Source organism: Hemiscyllium ocellatum, chromosome 23, assembly GCF_020745735.1.
Source record: "Hemiscyllium ocellatum isolate sHemOce1 chromosome 23, sHemOce1.pat.X.cur, whole genome shotgun sequence".
NCBI classification, from domain to species: Eukaryota; Metazoa; Chordata; class Chondrichthyes; order Orectolobiformes; family Hemiscylliidae; genus Hemiscyllium; species Hemiscyllium ocellatum.
In genome coordinates, this window is record NC_083423.1 from 61,485,023 (window position 1) to 61,502,979 (window position 17,957).

The window sequence follows — 17,957 nt, forward strand, 5'->3', positions numbered from 1 at the left end:
TTTATAATTAATGTTAATTTTAATGTGTTCTGTGTTTTGAAATTTGTATCAGATTTAAGAATAAAAAGAGGAGAAATTAACATGAAAACTTAAGTGAATTGAAAGCACAGTAAATTAAATTGACAGATGCAACCTTTAGTATTATCTCTGAATATTCAAATATTTCTAATGTCAAAAGAGCATGGTGCCGGAAAAGCACAGTAGGTCAGGCAGCATGCGAGGAGAAGCAGAGTCGACGTTTTGGCCATGAGCCCTTCATCAGGAATATTTTATGATGATGTCCAAATGCCCAACAGATCAATACTCCTGCTCTTTGAATGTGCCTTCCCTTTTTCCAATGCTACAGCTTTCCTCACTTTCTACCATTATGTTGAATGAACATGAACTGAAAATGTTAGCATCAGCAGTTGAACAGGACCAAATTAACACATTTTTTGCAATATTTATAGTGTAAACCTTGTTGAGAACATGCAACAAATAGGATCAAACAACATCTCTTGCCGTTAGAACCCTTGGCCATTCATAATAAAGAATAACCATGCTTTGAACAACCAGCATGGTGTATGACGACTGAACTGAAATACCAGAGGACAATGATTGTATTTATTGTAGGGAATGATAACCATAATCCTTTCTTTGATAATAATGACTGATCTCCTAAACAATAAATTTTTACAGTGATTGTTCCACTGAACAGTAATTAGATGGTCATGAAGATCTTTGTGTAGCTTTATGTGCAGTGTCTTGTTTGAACATTGATTTCAGTAACATTGAGATATTTTACAAGATTAATAATTGACACTTAAAGGTAAGCTTTAAATGCAACGTTTAAAAAAAAATGATAGTTTTGGATAGCGAAACACAATTCTAAGTTTATCGAATCTCTAATGTGTAGAAACAGGCCATTTGACCCAACAAGTCTACACTGACGTTCTAAAGAATAATCCACTCAGCACCATTCTTCTCTCAGATTACTGTACATTTACCCCTGACTAATGCACATAACCTACACATCCCTGAACAGAACGTGCAGCTTAGAATGGCCAATATACCTAAACAGCATTTCTTTGGATTGTGAGAGAAATCCAGAACAGACAATCTCTACACATACATGTGGCCGAAGGTGGAATCAAACCCAAGTGCATAAGACTGTAAGACACGAGTGGTGACGACTGATCCTCTGTTCTCAATGCCCAATTCCCATGCAAGAAGTGAGATAAGTGAGAGACGTGCAAAATAAAAATCACTAACGAATCATGAATGAGCAATAATTAGAAAATTAATATGATCAAAGGACACAACAATATTCAGGTGAATTTCATTGTTTAACAACAAATTTGGGAATGAGCTAACTAATGAATAACTGGAAGTGACATTTGTTTGTTTCACTGATGGAGAAATTGACTTGCTTTTCATCTTTGCAACACTGCAGAAAAGTGGTGCATGTGCCTGGAATGTTTGAAGTAAGCTCTTTCCAAAAAAAAAATGCAATTCCATCGACTTATTCATCCTTAAGACTCAAAAATTATCAAATACTTTCCAGGAATTTAGAACGAGCAGAATTAGTCACTTTGATTTCTTGGGAACTCAAACAGAATAAACAGCAGATTCTGTGAATTAGTCAGTCAATGCGATTATTCTGCTGAAGACAACATCCCTTCTTTGCAAAATGCTCAACTTCGAAAAATTCAAAATGTATTGTCATTGTTTAATGAGACAATACAGAGATGTTAATTCTTTTTCATTTGACTTAACAAAACGCAGGAATGTTACATGATTTTGTTGCGTGACAAATACTTAAATCTTATTGTGATCAGAAATACAACAAATGTTCGCATCGAAGTGAAATATATTTAAATTAATTCAACTATGTTTCCGCGAGTAAAGTAAGAATTCATATTAATAATGATTGAGATTATACACTACAATATATTTAATTATTAATGTAAAGAGCAGTAATTCCACATTTACGGCAAATACTGGTTGAATAATTATTAGGTATGAGCAACAACTGAATATAAAATTCGATCAATGAATTTAGAAATAATGAGAAATCTCATTTTGCGATGTGACTGAGGAATATTTGCAAACAAACATGAATTATTGCAGTGAAAAGTAATTGCAGGTATGTGAATTTAAAGTCTGTGACTATGGAGATCATTCAAATAAGCAAACATTAGACAGTCACAATTAATGTTGGATGCGAAGTCTTTGGATCCATTGTGGGAAACCTGACCTGAAAATCAAGTTTCATATTGCAGTGTTGGTACTCAGAAACAATTGGTCAAATTAAAATCTGAATCTCATTTTGCTTGTTCAAAAGACTTTCTTAAACAATTGCGCAAGTATTATCATGGCAATGACGTGATAATTAATGTTGCAATATGAGCAATGAAGATGATTCAATATTTCAAAAACATATTGCTGTGATGTTGATTGAATATTTATTAAAATTGGTAAATTGTGGAATAGAATATAATAACTAGCTTTATGAATTGAAGAAAAACTGAGCCAGTGATTATAGAACAATTTTTTCTTTCTTGACTAAAAAATGCAGGTAACACAAGAAATATGAATTTCTATCAAATGGTTTCCTCATGGAGACATGTTATTTTAATTTAGATGATTAATATTATGATCAGAGTTCAGACATTTGTGTCAGAATTTGGAAGAAGGTTAATAGATAATGAAAGTGAGCATGAAAGTGAACAAATGATGCAGTCAATGATATTTGGTACATAAAGGAATTATAAAAAATGTTCATTATTGTACAGTGATGAATAATGTTGGAATAGAAAAGACAAAAAAGAATCAATATGTTCAAAGCAGTTCTCTTCTTAGAATTAAATGAAACCAATAATCATTTTGCACAGCACGTGATTTAAAAAAAACAGTCATTTCATGTGTTATGCAAACTGAAAACTACTTCCATTTTGCAAAACTGGAGTCTTTCCCAAATTCAAAATTTAGGTCTGCTGAATTATAAAACAAAAACGGTTGTAATTTGTAATATCTCTTGCACACAAATTTAAAATATGTTAACTTAAAGATTATTAGAATGACAAAACGTTTGTTGTTTGCATGATTGTGTTACAGTCAATACCTGTGATAAAGTAGAAGCATTGTTTTAAGCAACATAAATCATCTTTAACTACTGAACTGAAATAGGAGATATCAATTGCACTTGTTGCATGGAATAGTAAACAAATGGTTACTGTTGCCATTGGTTTCAGGAGCAATAAGGTATTTTACTGAACAATAATCAGATGGAGATGGAAGTCTTTGTGTTGCCTTATGTGTATTGTTTAGTGTGAACATTGGGTTCGATAAAATTGAGATATTTACATGAATTAGGAACAGGTCGATAATTGGGTGCGAATGATCTGATTTAAAATCAGACAGTTTTTAATATTTACGAGGATTGCTGAGTGAAACGTTCTTAAACCATCATGCAATTAACGGGATAAGTAAGAGGTATGCAAATTTAACTTTCAAATGAGCACACCCTGATATTTTCACACCATTTAAGTATCATATTCAATATAACTAGATGACTGGAAAGCTAAGAACAAATCTCACACAATTGATAAACTGACCAGTAATTAAAAATTGATAAATAATAGCAAGTGGCATTTATTTATTTTACTGAGAAGTCATTGATCTTTCCTCATAGCACTGGAGCATAAAATTCTGTGTTGTTTTAACTAAGATCTACAGAACTAGCGAAAATGAATGACTATCATGACTTTGTGTATTTAAGCTTTATGACTGCAACATTCTCAAATATTTTCTGAGGAATATTAATTGAGTGGAGTTAGATACATCTTGCTGTGAGTGACCAGAAGAAAGTTTCTAGCAGATACTGTGATTATAGAAATGGACGATTATACCTCCAAATAATCTACAGACATGTTGACTGGAAATACAGTACGTGTCAGCATCGAAGTAAATTACAATCAAATCAATTCAAAAATGTTTCCAAGTTTAAAATAAATGCAATATTCACAATGATTGAGAGATTGTACATTGCAATGTCCTTGCAGTATTTATTGCACATAAGCATAATTCCACATTTGTAGCCCTTACTGGATTACACAATTATTAGATATAAGATATATTAGCAATAAAGGGATTTAAAAATACATATTCGTGAATTTGAGAATAATGAGATATCCCATCTTGATATTAGACTGAGTAATATGTAGAAATGAAGAGTAATATTATAGGGAAAAGTAATTGGAGCTCTCTGAATTTCAAAGGCTGAGATAATTGTTATATTTCACTTGAGCAAAAATCAGACATTTACAATGAATGTTGCCAGGGATATTCTTGGTCGTTTGGTATGTGCATGGGCCTGAACAAATAGGTATTAATATCGTAGCATTGACAATCAGAAATAATGACTGATTTTTTTAAACACCGCATTTTAAAAAGTCTATGTTAAATTGCTGTTCAATTATTGCAATTGATAATTTCTTTTAGAATCCTAACACATAAATTGACTTAATATTTTTGAAAATACTTTTCTCTGATGTTGATTGGATATTCATTAAGATTAGGGAACTGAAAATTAAAGCATAAAACTTCGCTCTATGATGTGAAAAAAAATCATTCAGCAGCAATTGAAAAAAATGATTTTGTTTAAAAATGCAGGCATTGCAAGATATATATCTGCTTCCAATAATTTTCTTGAAGAGTCATGTCAATTTTATTGATGTAAGTTTTATCACAATAAATGTTTAGACATTTATTTCAGCATTAGGAGGAAAAGAATTTGGCCATGGAAGGGACTATTACTGTGAACAAAACATAGAGTCAATGAATTTCGTCTGGAAAGGAATTCTCATAATTGTGTGATTATTGTTCACTGACATCTAATATGGGAGGAAAAGGAGATTTGTCAACATTTCCAAGCAATATTTTTCTTATAGTGAAATGAAAATAAAAATCATTTTGGAGGACAATTTGTTTGAAAAAAGGAAACAGTCATTTCATTTGACAATTGAGCTGAAGACTCGTTCCCGTTTCCCCCATTGTAGTCTTTACAATAATTTAAAACTTCGTGTTGGTTGAACAAAAGAACAAATTGATATAATCAAAATGTTTTCTTGTACACTAAAAAAAGTAAATGTAAAGCAATTTTATCCTGTAAATTATATCGCTCTGAATGTAATCATTTCACACACAATAAATGTTTATGTTGAATTGAAATGTCATCATAGCTGTAGAAGTGTTTTCCTCCTGACAGGGAATGTGGACTCAGGAGGCAGGCTGAGCTCCGGCATGTGTAGCAATCAGTTAATGAAGGGATCATCCCCCGAGTCCAATCACGGAAGGGAGATCCATGACACACTGTAACATATACAGTAAAAAGCAGCATTTTATGGACTTTCTGCATCACAATGGCCACATGCAATGTGGTTACAGCCCTTACCTCCTCATTCAAACACCCAATTGAATCACATAATCGCAGATGGGCATTCTCATGGACATCCCCAGATTCCAATTGGGAACTTTCCATGCGTCTTATTGACATGGATTCCAAAGTTATTCCTGAACTCTCTCGGGCCTCTCAGGATACCTTATCAGTTGGGACATTTTGAATTCTGCTAGTCATTATATTTTATTCTATCAAAGCCAATTACTCCTTATATTTTTCACTGTCTTAATTACGTATGTACAAAGAAATAGAAAAGACAGTTAATTTTAGCTTACTTGCTATAAGATTAGTAATATGACTTGTGTTATAAAGTTCGTTATATTGTGTAAAATTATACAGCTACTCTTTCTATCAGGACTTCATAATTAATGGGCAATCAACATCATACCGTGAAGTTAATTCCTAAAACTAAGTAACTTCAAATCTCAGTCTAAATGCTTTTCTATGATGTTTGTAGTAGGCATTGGTTACATGTATCAAACTTACGTTGTAAATTTCCCCTATTATACTCAAGAATCTGTAATTAGAACCTTTGTTTAATGTTCTGAGTAACTGTAAAATAATAACTATATCTGACAAATGAACTCTTCTGTTGTCATAATAGCTGCTTTGTGAGTTAACTGGGATGCACCCTGCAGCTGCTGTTTATTCATTTATTGGTACAATTATCCTTTCATTTATGAAGATCAGGATTGGTCATTTGTCTGTATGTCGGCATGTGCTTATAAAGAAATGTCTGGAATGTTGTAGTCCTGGCGTTGGACTCGGTCCATTGGTAGTGTGCTTTCTTTTAATTTAAGGCTGTAACAGAATGTTAGTCTAGTTTATCACCCTCTGACACATTGTATTTTAGTTCTAAGGTAGGCTGCCTGTTTTTGAAAGTCAGGCATTTTGTATGAGCCAATATGGACCATTCTATTCCAGGTGGGGGCAGCCTAGAACAGGAAATCAACTAAGATTCAAGTATTGAAATAAAAATCACCATTCGCTACCATTGGAATCTGTAAAATGCAATGCGTTTATGTTACTGAGCCTTAACTACACACTTCAAACTAGATTCACTGGATTTGGTCAATTCTTAACTGTTAGATATAAGTAACAATTAATCTTAAAAACATTTCATAGCGAATTTAAAAATGATTAGAAATCTCATATAGCTGCTTTTCATGTGTAAAAATGAACAGCATTTTTTGGAGTGTAAAATAATCAGACCTCTCTTAATATGTCAGGATGAATATTAATCCAATGATTTCAGTGAACATTCAAATGAGAAAGGAACAGATATTACCTGTGAGTGTTGGATAAGGAATCATTAATTAGCTTGTATTTGTGTTATCCTGGAATAAGAGAACTTTTTTTAAATAATGACACTAAAAAATACTGGATTAAATTAAAACGTGAATGTGACGATATTTGTTACAAAACCTAAACTGTGTGATTTTTGGAATGACAATGAATTGATAATTAATTTTAGAACTTTGGCAAAGTAAATGATTCAATATTTCTAAATGGATTTGCTCTGATGTTGACTAGATAGTTCTTAATCTATCAGCCGAGAATGCAAATTCTGGCATGATAATATGGAAAGACATTAGACATTCAGTGAACATTGATCAGAAATGGTTTGTCATTCAAAATTCTCAGATCCTCAAGATTTCTATACATGGTTTCTCTACTTTTCTTCTGAAGAAATATAACATATAATAAGAAGAAATTCTGCATTGTACTTAATTCATGCAATTTTTCATCTCATCGATATTTAGACATTGGAGTCAGAATTGTAAAGAAAGTAAGTCATAAGGGAGATTTATTTTCACAGAAGCATACAGTCAACAGCATTTATCAATGTATTTGTTTCAATGTTGTCTCTGAATAAACAGATAAATACATTTAATGGGGATCTTTTGACAACGTAATGAGCCACAATTAAATTTTTATCATAATTTTTGGATTGGAAATTTATCAGAAAATAATCTTATATTCAGGACTTGCTTCATCTCGATACATGTTACGTGTAGTATCCTCAGTCGTAAGAAATAAGGTGTCATCATGGGTCTGGGAAAAATATAGTGTGCAAATTATAATAAGGTTTCTGTTACATATCTTTGGATCTGGTGAGTCTGTGATGTTTGTTGTGATTATTCATCCTGAGAACAATAAGGCACGTACAAAGTGTTTTTCACCGAACAGTAACTTGGTGGTCTTGAAGAACATTACAAGTACTTTGATTTCAATAATGTTGAGCTGATTTCCATGACCTGGGAAATATTTTACAACATTTTACCAAAATTCTGGATACTAAGCATTCAATGGGTTTCGTGCAAACACCCTTCACTTGTCATCATTATCAAGCGAGGTGTATAACGCTCAGGCACTAGCTGCAAGTCACGGTGCCAAGAAGTCTGCTTCAAACTCTCCAAAGCACAACTCTCGGGCTGGTTGTGACTGGATCTCTCCAACCTTTGTGACCTCTTTGACTGGTCTTTCCACAATTTTCTGGAACTGATTATTTTGTCTAATGTTTGCTTTAGTTTGGCCTTTTTAGCTCCGATTTCTCCAGCTGTAGGAATATTTAGAATGTTCAATTATGTGTGACAGGTCACTTGACCTGACTGGCAGGGAAAATATGGTTGGGAAATACTGGTGTTGAACTGGGGTGTACAAAGTTAAAAATCACACAACACCAGGTTATAGTCCAACAGGTTTAATTGGAAGCACACTAGCTTTCGGAGTGACGCTACGTCATCGGCTGATCACCTGATGAAGGAGCGTCGCTCCGAAAACTAGTGTGTTTCCAATTAAACCTGTTGGACTATAACCTGGTGTTGCGAGATTTTTAACTTTGTACACCCGAGTCCAACACCAGCATTTCCAAAAAAGATCAACCATGAGTTCGTTGAGTGGTTGTGTAGACTCCTTGCGCTGACTAGCATACTTCCACTTGGTTTAACATTTCGTCTAACGCCCTATTTTATTCATAAGTTCAGAACTGTGAGGGGATGGGATGAAGTGACAGAAAAGTTTTATTAAACAGATCAGACAGAGCAGGAACAAGGCTCATAAACTCAGGAAGAAGAAATGTGCTGTGGCCTGGGGACAACAAATGACACTGGGAACAGCACAGGTGGCTGTGCACTGAAGCTGTGATTGCTGAATGAAGTTTCTAGATCTTTTATAGTTGGCAAGTCAGTGATCACGCTGGCTGTTGGATCGTTGTATAATTCACAGACAGCAGAAATTTGTGAAAGAATGAAATGTTTGTTTCATTGGAGAAATTTTCTGCGGTTCCAATTCCGAGTGACTGTTTGAAATACTGATCAGATCTTTGTGTGAAGTGTTAGGTTAAAATACTCATGAACAACCCTACTAGATAAACTTATGCTCCCAATCTGTAGTTTTGTTTTCTTTCTTTCGATGTAAATTCATAGAAAGACAAGATGGAATGGAGGGCGGAAAGATAAAATCGTTCCTTCTCATTGCACCAATTTCATCTATAATTGAATGGAATGGCTGCTCTCACTCTTCATTACGAGTTTAATGTGGTGTCGATTATGTGTGAATCTCCCGTGCAGTGAAGGGTAAGAACAAGATTCTCGATCCAGTGTATACCAGAGTGTGAGGTGCAAAGAATAACTGCTAGAGCGGTACATAAAGTTAGCAACCAGAGTGTGACTCGAACCAGTGAAGGTGGAGCACAGTGGTATAATTACCCACCACCATAATCCCTCGGTCCCCTCTGCACATTTTGTAGAGGGGTGACATATGACCACACCATTGTGGTTCTGCCTTCACCAGAATTATAATAACAGCAAATTCCAATAAATAGTTATGCTGGCCAGAATGAATAACTGTCATTGATACATTCTGAGTCAGAACTGGGTCAGAATGAAACAGGACAAGAATTTTCCGTCATATTTACAGCTACATTTGATTCATAATTTCTTCCGTCACTTTCTCTCTCACGTGAAGAAGCAAGAACTCATGATTTGTTCGTTTCATTTTAATTTTGCTGAAACCTCACAATGTTCATTGTAATAATCAGAAGTCAATTAGATATATCTCATTGGAACGATTAATGTTGTATTCAAATTTGCTCATACTTTATTTCAGCTTAAGGAAAATACTGCTTTGAAAAACAGAGGGTTAAAATGCAAAAGAAAACCCACCAGTTTTGTTGCTCGTTGCTTTAGCAGATTTCACAGAATACTACATGGATCAAACATCATGGTGTTTGTTCTCACATCCTGACCGCATGTGATGAAAGCAGGAAGTCGTTCTCCAAGCAACTGGTCACTTCCTATTCATTATGTAATATCTTCCCTTCACAAGAAATAAAAATCCACTCAGTTCAATTTACAATGCTTTAGGTGGAATATTATGCCAAATCTTTTAAAATGCAGACTTTTGGAACCGAATCTTATTCAGCTGCACACATTAAAGGAATTTCTTTACATTTAAAGTCAACTAATTGAAACATTGTTTCCCCGCAACTTCCGACCGACTACACCCCATCCCTACACCTTTACCTACCCACACGCTGTGTCTCTCCTTGTGAAATTTATTCCTTGCATGTCACCAAATGTGCCTTTCCAAATATTTTGAAAACCAGATTCTCAGAGTGACAGGGATTCTGTTCTCATCATTTCTTTTTCCTTCAAAGGTTTGATTAAAGGTATTGAACACCTGATATCTAGATGTTTACTTACTTGAAATGTGGAATTTTCCACCTATTTACTCTGACCAAACATTTCATAACATGCAAAAAAAACCATTAAGTCTTCCTTGGTTCAAAGATAACTGTTCTCAGTTTTCCAAGAAGACAAGTGAATAAAATCTCATCTTCAGTCCACCCCCATCAGCATCGTCTCTAATGGTTTTACACCCCAGTAAACCCTGTCATTATCAATTCATGGAATCACAGAAACCTACAGTGCAGAAAGAGCATTTCATCTATTGACTCTCTGAAGAGCATCTCATCCAGACCCACCTCCCCTCCCTATTTCCATATATTTCACCTGAAGAAGGGGAATCCCTCCCCCGTTATGATTTCAAATAAACCTGTTGGAGTATAATCTGACGTCCTGTGACTTCTGACCTTATCCCCACATTACCCATGGCTAATTCACTTAACTTACTTAATTCACTCCCTCGACACGAGAGGGCAATTTAACTTTGCCAATCAACCCAACCCTCCCTCTGAAAACCAGTGCGAATTACTGAGACAATGTTCCATCATACTGAGTAAATGCTGTATCATTTTTTAATGTTTTTATACCCTGGTAACAGCCTCATCAAAATAAATGAACCCAAATTCAATGTATCGAAATACTACTCTGTCCTTTACAATTTCACTCGTGCTGCGGGAAATGTTTCTGCACTCATATTTGAATGTGTTTACATTGTTTCTTCCTCAGCTTCCTGCTTCTAGTAAACACTTCAATCCGGAACAAGTCTGTCAAATACTTTTCATTCCAACACAGTCACAAGGTGAAGTTTGCAGAAGTCACGTGTTTGGCCGTTCACTGACACTCAGCCTTCCTGAGAGCTGCAGTCCTTCCCCACCTTTATTCAGGCAGCACTGTCCTTCCTGTGACATGCCCCATCTAGAATGGAAGGACAAGTATCAATATCCGCACTTGGGAACGGGGCGACAGTTTTAAAATATTTACACTGTCCCCAGCGGAGTATTGAGCCCTGTGTCGGGGGGGACACTAACCATTATACTACCGAGAACAAGAGTGTCAAAGGAGGCCCTTCAACCAAATGTGGCCACACTTGTCAAAAACACCTGCCTAATGAACTAAATCACATTTCACAATTCTTACCCCACAGCCTTATATGTCTTGGCATCACAAGCTTACATCTGAATATTTATTCAGGTTGTAAGGGTTTCCGTCGCTCTGAACAATGCAGACAGTATATTCCAAATTCCAACCACCCACTGGCTGATCAAGCTTTTTTGCACATCTTTGCGACTGCGCCACTCAGTTCCTCTGATTCTGGGGCTGGGAATTGGGACTATGTGGCAGCAGTGGTTCCTGCCTTGTGGGGAGAATCTGGTGAAGTAGCCAATGTTAAACTGCATTACTATTGAAGCATACATTTCAACAACACCTGCACTGTCCCCGGAGTTTTTGATGTTTTGGAGAAATCTACTCATCTCAGCTTTCAGCATATTAATCATGGAATCACCACAGCCACTGAGGGAACTGATATTAAGCAGTCAGCCCATTCTGAGTTCCCACATATCTGTCACTGTTCGCCTAGCTCTGATATTGTGCATTTGGTGCGCTGCCTAACATGTCCTCTGAGACTGAACTTATTGCACACAGTCAGCGCACTCATCTGTGGAATGCCGTGACCGTATAGTGGTTAGTACTCTGCGTTGTGGCCGCAGAAACCTCGGCTCGCATTCGAGTCACAGCAGTAATTGCTCTATCTGCTCCAGCTTTTGTGAAACACAAAGGAATCAGTTGTTTGGATAAGGTAATTTTTTTTCCAAGGTGATGATCTTTTCCCTTCAAATTCTGCTCGCTCACATCTCTGTATTTCATGTCAGAATTCAAATCCACCCGTTCTCAGAGATTTCTCTCCCTCCTACGATCACTAACTGAACTTTCCGTCCCACAGCCCCATTACATTAATTTAGAGATGCCGGTGTTGGACTATGGTGTAGAAAGTTAAAAATCACACAACACCAGGTTAGAGTCTAACAGGTTTAAATGAGCACTAGCTTTCTGAGCGCTGCCCTTTCATCATGTGGTTGTGGAGTCATTTCCTATTTCATGAAGGCACTGCAGAATCTAACACTGACTCTCACATTGATACCGTTCACTCTGTGCTGCTGCAGTCACTGTTGCTGGGTGAACGTGCCCCAACCCCACCATCGGGACCTGCAGATCAGTTGATCCATTTGGTTACGGCTGTTGTGAGGCCAATCCTCAGGTGACAGCTTTTACTGATATGGACTTGCGATTATGGGCGGTCAAGCTCAGGAAATTGACGCAGGACAATATCGAGGAAAAGCGAGTTCATTCAGAAAGATTAGTTTCACGGGTTTTCCGCAATGGCCGAGCACGATTACCACTGGACTGTTAACTCAGATACCAAGCAAATGAACCAGGGACCCGGGTTTGACTCCAACCATGCCAGGTGTTAGAATTGAGATTCAATACATATCTGGAATTACGAATCTAATAACACCTATAAATTCATGCTCAATTGCTGAAAGAAACAAAACCATCCGTTCACTGACGTCCTTTGAGGAAGGAACCTGCCATTCTTACCTGGTCAGGCCTCGATGTGACTCCCGACTCACTGTAATACGGTTGAGTCTCAACTACTCGCTGCGCAATTAGGGATCGCAATCAATACTGCCGAGCCAGCGTCGCCCACACACTGTAACAAAATAGGAAAAAAAGTTAATTCGGCTCTAGCTAGAGTACTGCGTGCAGTTCTGCAATTCACAGTATAGCAATGATGTGATAGCACTGCGAACGTTGCAGGAGAGATTCAATGGGATATTGTCTGGGCTGAAGAGTTTCAGTTATGAGGAGAGATTGGACAGACTGGGGTTGTTTGTCGCCGAGCAGAGGAGATTGGAGAGGACATGATTGAGATGTACACAATAATGAGGGATGTGGATAAGATAGACTGAAAGAAGCGTTTGTTATTGATGGAGGGATTGAACACTGAGGCCAAGAGATTTCGGGAAAAGGCAGAAAGGTTTGATTATATGTGCGGAAATGGTCAGAGAGGCAGAAACTCTTTTAACCTGAAAAAAAATCAGATGTGAATTTGTGATGCCAAGACATATCAGACTATGGGCTAAAAAATGGAAATCTTGTTTCAGGTAGTAAAGCAGTTGTGTTGGGCAAGTGCAGCCACAACAGGCTGCAGGGTCTCCTTCGATTTTGCTGTCTTCCACAGTATCGTGGTTAGTGTCCTCACCTGTCACTGGGCTCAATTCTCTGCTGGGGCATCGTAAATGTTTTAAACCTGTCGCTCTGTTCCCCAGTGAAGGTTATTAATGCCTGGCATTCCATTCTCGATGAGATATGTCACAGGAAGTACAGTGCTGTCAGCATTAGCTGGGGAAGGACTGCAGCTCCTGGGGAGAGAGAGTGTCAGTGAAAGTGCAAACACGTAACTTCTGCAAACTCCACATTGTGTTTGTGTTGCAATGAAAACCATTATATAGAGTTGTTCCTGACTGTGTGTTTATTTAAAGCAGGAATCTGAGGAAGAAAACAGAGTAAAACCATTCAGATCTGAGTGCAGAAACATTTCCAGCAGCACTCATGTGGTTGTACAGCGCAGAACCGCGTTTGGATGCATTGAGCTCGGTTTGAGGGCGCAGCTTGCTTTCACTAGGCTGAGTTGCCAGTGTATAAAGCCATTAAACATGATACAGATACTGTTCAATATGATGGTACATTTGCTCAGTGTTTCGCACTGCTGGTAAGTCTGTAGGTTAGGAGGATTGGCCGTGTTGAATTCGTTGATGTGTTCAGGGAGTGAACTCAGTAAGTTAAGTTAATTAGCCATGGGTAACGCAGTGATAAGGTCAGCAGTCACACGATGCCAGGAGTCATTCCAACAGGTTTATTTGAAATCACAAGCCAGAGGCATGCCAGGATAGAGACAGGAGCTAGGTCTGGTTGAGATGCTGTTTCGAGTGTCCCTACAGACCTGATCGGCTGAATTGTACTTTCTGCATTGTAGGGAATCTGTGATTCTCTCAGAGAGGACACTGCCAGCGTTTACTGGGCTGCTAAGACATTAGAGACGAGGCTGACGGTGTTTCGTGGGGATGGAATTTTATTTATTTGTGTGTTGGAAAATTTGAAACTGAACCAAGGAAACCCGAATTGAAGTTTTCCAGAGTATTTGAGGTTTGGAGAGAGTAAATAGGTGGAAAATACTCTCTTTCAAGTTCGCAAATTTCTGAACGTCAGGCTTTCAAAACCATCGATGTCGGGCAAAGAAATAATGAGAGCAGAATTTCTGTCACTCTGAGAATCCATTTCCAAATATTTGGAGAGACACATTTCGAGACACAGAAGCAGTGAGTTTCACCAGGAGAGAGACAGCCTGTGGCCAGGTAAAAGTGTAAATGTGGGGGGTGTGTGTGGGGGGGGGGGGGTGGGGAGGGGTGTGTGGGCAGTGTAAGGTGTGAGGAAACAATGACTAATTTGGACGAATTTAGAGGTGAAGAAATGTCGGAAACGTATGCAGCTGAATAATATTGAGCAAAGTATCATCAGAGTTTTGAAAGATTTATATTAATATTCTACATGAAACATTATAAATGGAACTGAGCAGATTTTGTATATTGTCAAGGAAAGATATTCCATAATGAATAGGAAGTGACCTGTCTCTTGGAGATCGATTTCCTGCTTTAATCCCACGCCTTTAAGATGGGAGGACAATCGGCATGATGTTGGGTTCATTTGATACCCACTGAAATCTGCCAACGTAACTGAGCATCAAAACTGGCATCTTGTTTTGTAGTTTAACCTTCTGTTTTTCTCAACAGTATTTTCTTTAAGCTGAAATAAATTCGGAGCAAAATTGAATGCAACATTAAACGTTCCAATGATATAAATCCAATTCACTTCCGATCATTGCAATGAACAGAGTGAAGTTGCAGCAAAATTAATAAAATGAAATGAAGAAAACTGCATTTCCGGAAATTTTACCCAGTTCAGGTTCAGCCATATGAGAAAGCCCATCGAGCTAAAACATCACCTTCACTTCTCTCTCCATATATACTTCTTCACGTGAGAGAGAAACTGTCTGAAGAAATTATGCATCAAGACCAAATATGTGTGTGAATGTGACGGCAGTTTCATGTTTGCTGGTTCATTCTGAGACAGTTCCGACTCGGAATGAATCAAGGACAGGTATTCATTCCAAGGACGAGGTCAATTCTTTGGATTTTGCTGGTATTATTATTCGCTGAAAGCAGAAACATAATGGTGTGGATTCTATTCCTCTCAGGGAATTTCTTATCCCCTGGGTGCACCATATGTAATCTTGATGTGGTCACATGTGAGCTCCTTTGCAATGGGCTGAAGTTGCTCAGAGGTGAAGGCGACGGGTTGGTCTTTCATTGCGCATGTGTGGATTTGAATCCTTCTCTGGCTGTTACTTCTATCAAAAACAGCTGTGGTTTTCGTTTGTGCCTCGCAGCTTTAGTATACATTGGATGGAGAATCTTGTTCTTGCCCTTCATTGCACCGGAGATTTGTGACAAATCGAAACCTCATCAAAGTCGAAATAAAGCAATTTGTTTCCGTTGTAAGTTATATTGGGATAATGAAAAGGCGTGCAAACGTTTCTTTCCTCCTATCATTCCATCTTGACTTCCTATGAATTTACATCGAATGAAAGCAATACAAATAAGGAGAGATCAGGTGCAATATTTTATCCAGTTGGATTGTGAATTTTAACGTAACACACCACAGAAACGTTTGATCAGTATTTTAAATAGTCAATTGAATTGGAACCGCAGAAAACTTTTCCAATGAAATGAGCCTTTCATTCTTTCACAACCTTTTGCTGTGTGCATCATACCGGGAACCGTCATCCAGCGTGATCACCAAGTTGGCAACAATATTAGATCCACGAATTTTCTTTAGCAACCACAACTTCTGCACATACACATCTGTGGTGTGCCCAGTGCCATTTGCTGTCTCCAGGCCAAAGCACATTTCTTGTTTATGAGCTTATGAGCCTAGTTCCTGATCTGTCTGATCAGTTTGAGAAACCTTTTCTATCACTTCATCCCATCCCCTCAAAATTCGAAACTTATCAATAAAGTAAGGCATTAGGCCAAATGATGCAGTTGTGGAAGTCGGCCATTCAGACCATCGAGTCTGCTCGAACATTCAATGAACTCATGGCTGATCTGATAATCTTCAACTCCATTCTCTTGTATTGCCTCGACAAAGCTTCATCGTCTTTCTGATCTGACTGGCACAGTTTGAAAATGCACAACAACTCAACCTCAACAACAGTTTTGGTAAGGAGTTCCACTGATTCACTGGCCCCTGAGCAAAGAAATGACTCCTCATTTCTGAATTAAATAGGCAAAATCTAATTCTGAGTTCATGTCCTCTGGTGTTCTCCTCATACCAGAGGGTAAACCACCTGCCCATAACTACCCTGTCAAGATCCCATGAATATTGAACGTTTATAAATGTTATCATGTGATTATACAGGTCCCCTCCGCCTCCTTTGTTTCAAAGAGAATAATCCCAGCCGAACCAATCATTCCACGAAGCTCCGTTTTCTCCTGTGTTGACAATATATCCATAAATCTCTGCTGCTCCCTGCAGCGTCCTTACATATTATGAAGGCAGGTGGAGAAATTTATGCGAAGAAATGTTTGAAATTTCAAGCACAGATGGGAACTGGAATTTGAAATCAGACAGCGGCTGGAATCAGATTGGTCCACACAAGGTCGAAATACAGTAATGATAACTCTGACAAATGAGAATCTAATCATATCCCACTGACATTCAATGGCTTTACTGAAACCAAATTACCCCGTGTAATCGTCCACGATTACACGGGTTAATACTACCCAGAGCTAGTATTTTGGGGGGGGTGGGGGGGGAAGGATAGAAACTGGCGATATAAACATTTTGACAAAAAAATCATGTCCTTTGGTAGACATGTTTTTGATTACAAACTCAACTCGTGTCTCCGTGAACCCTACATCGTTTACAAGGCACAAATGAGACGTGGAACATAACTCTCTCCATTTGCCTCGATGGGTGTCACTTCAATAGCACTTAAGGAACTGGACACCGTCCATGACAATGCAGTCACTTGATTCAACCCTCTTCAATACCTGCAATATCCATTCCCCTTCACCGCTAAGGCACAATTGCAGCAGAGTGCACCACCTACAAGATGCACTGGAGTAAGTCATCTGGGCATTTTTGACGGAACCTTCAAAGCTCAACAGCTGTACTGACTATCAGGACAAGGTTGGAAAATGCAACGAAACACTACCATTTGAAAGTTCCCCTCCAAGGCCCATAGCACCCTGACTTGGAAAGGAATCAGTGATAAACTCATTGGTGAAACGGTCTTGATGGAAAAAGTTGCATACTTCAGCCTTCCATCTTTTCTCTTTCAATTTTAAAACGTGTTGATTTATGCGGTGACAGGACTTGTGCTCAGTCCGTCAACTGTTCTCAAATCTGGTGTTTGCTAAATTTCTACTATCATCCCCAGCCTGTAGTCAACATTAGAAAATGTGCGGGACACCTCTCAATTAACTGATTCCCCCCAAGGTTAGAGTGGTGTTGGAGAAGGCCAGCAGGTCCGGGACATCTGAGGAGCAGGAAAAATGAACATTTCATGCAAAGGTCCTTTATCAGGAATGAGAACTGGACGATATGGGATAGAGAGATAACTGGGAGGAGGGTGGGGTTGGGCAGAAGGTATCTGAGAGTGCAGTAGGTGGATGGAGGTGGGCGTGTCAGAAAATAAGGTGGATTGG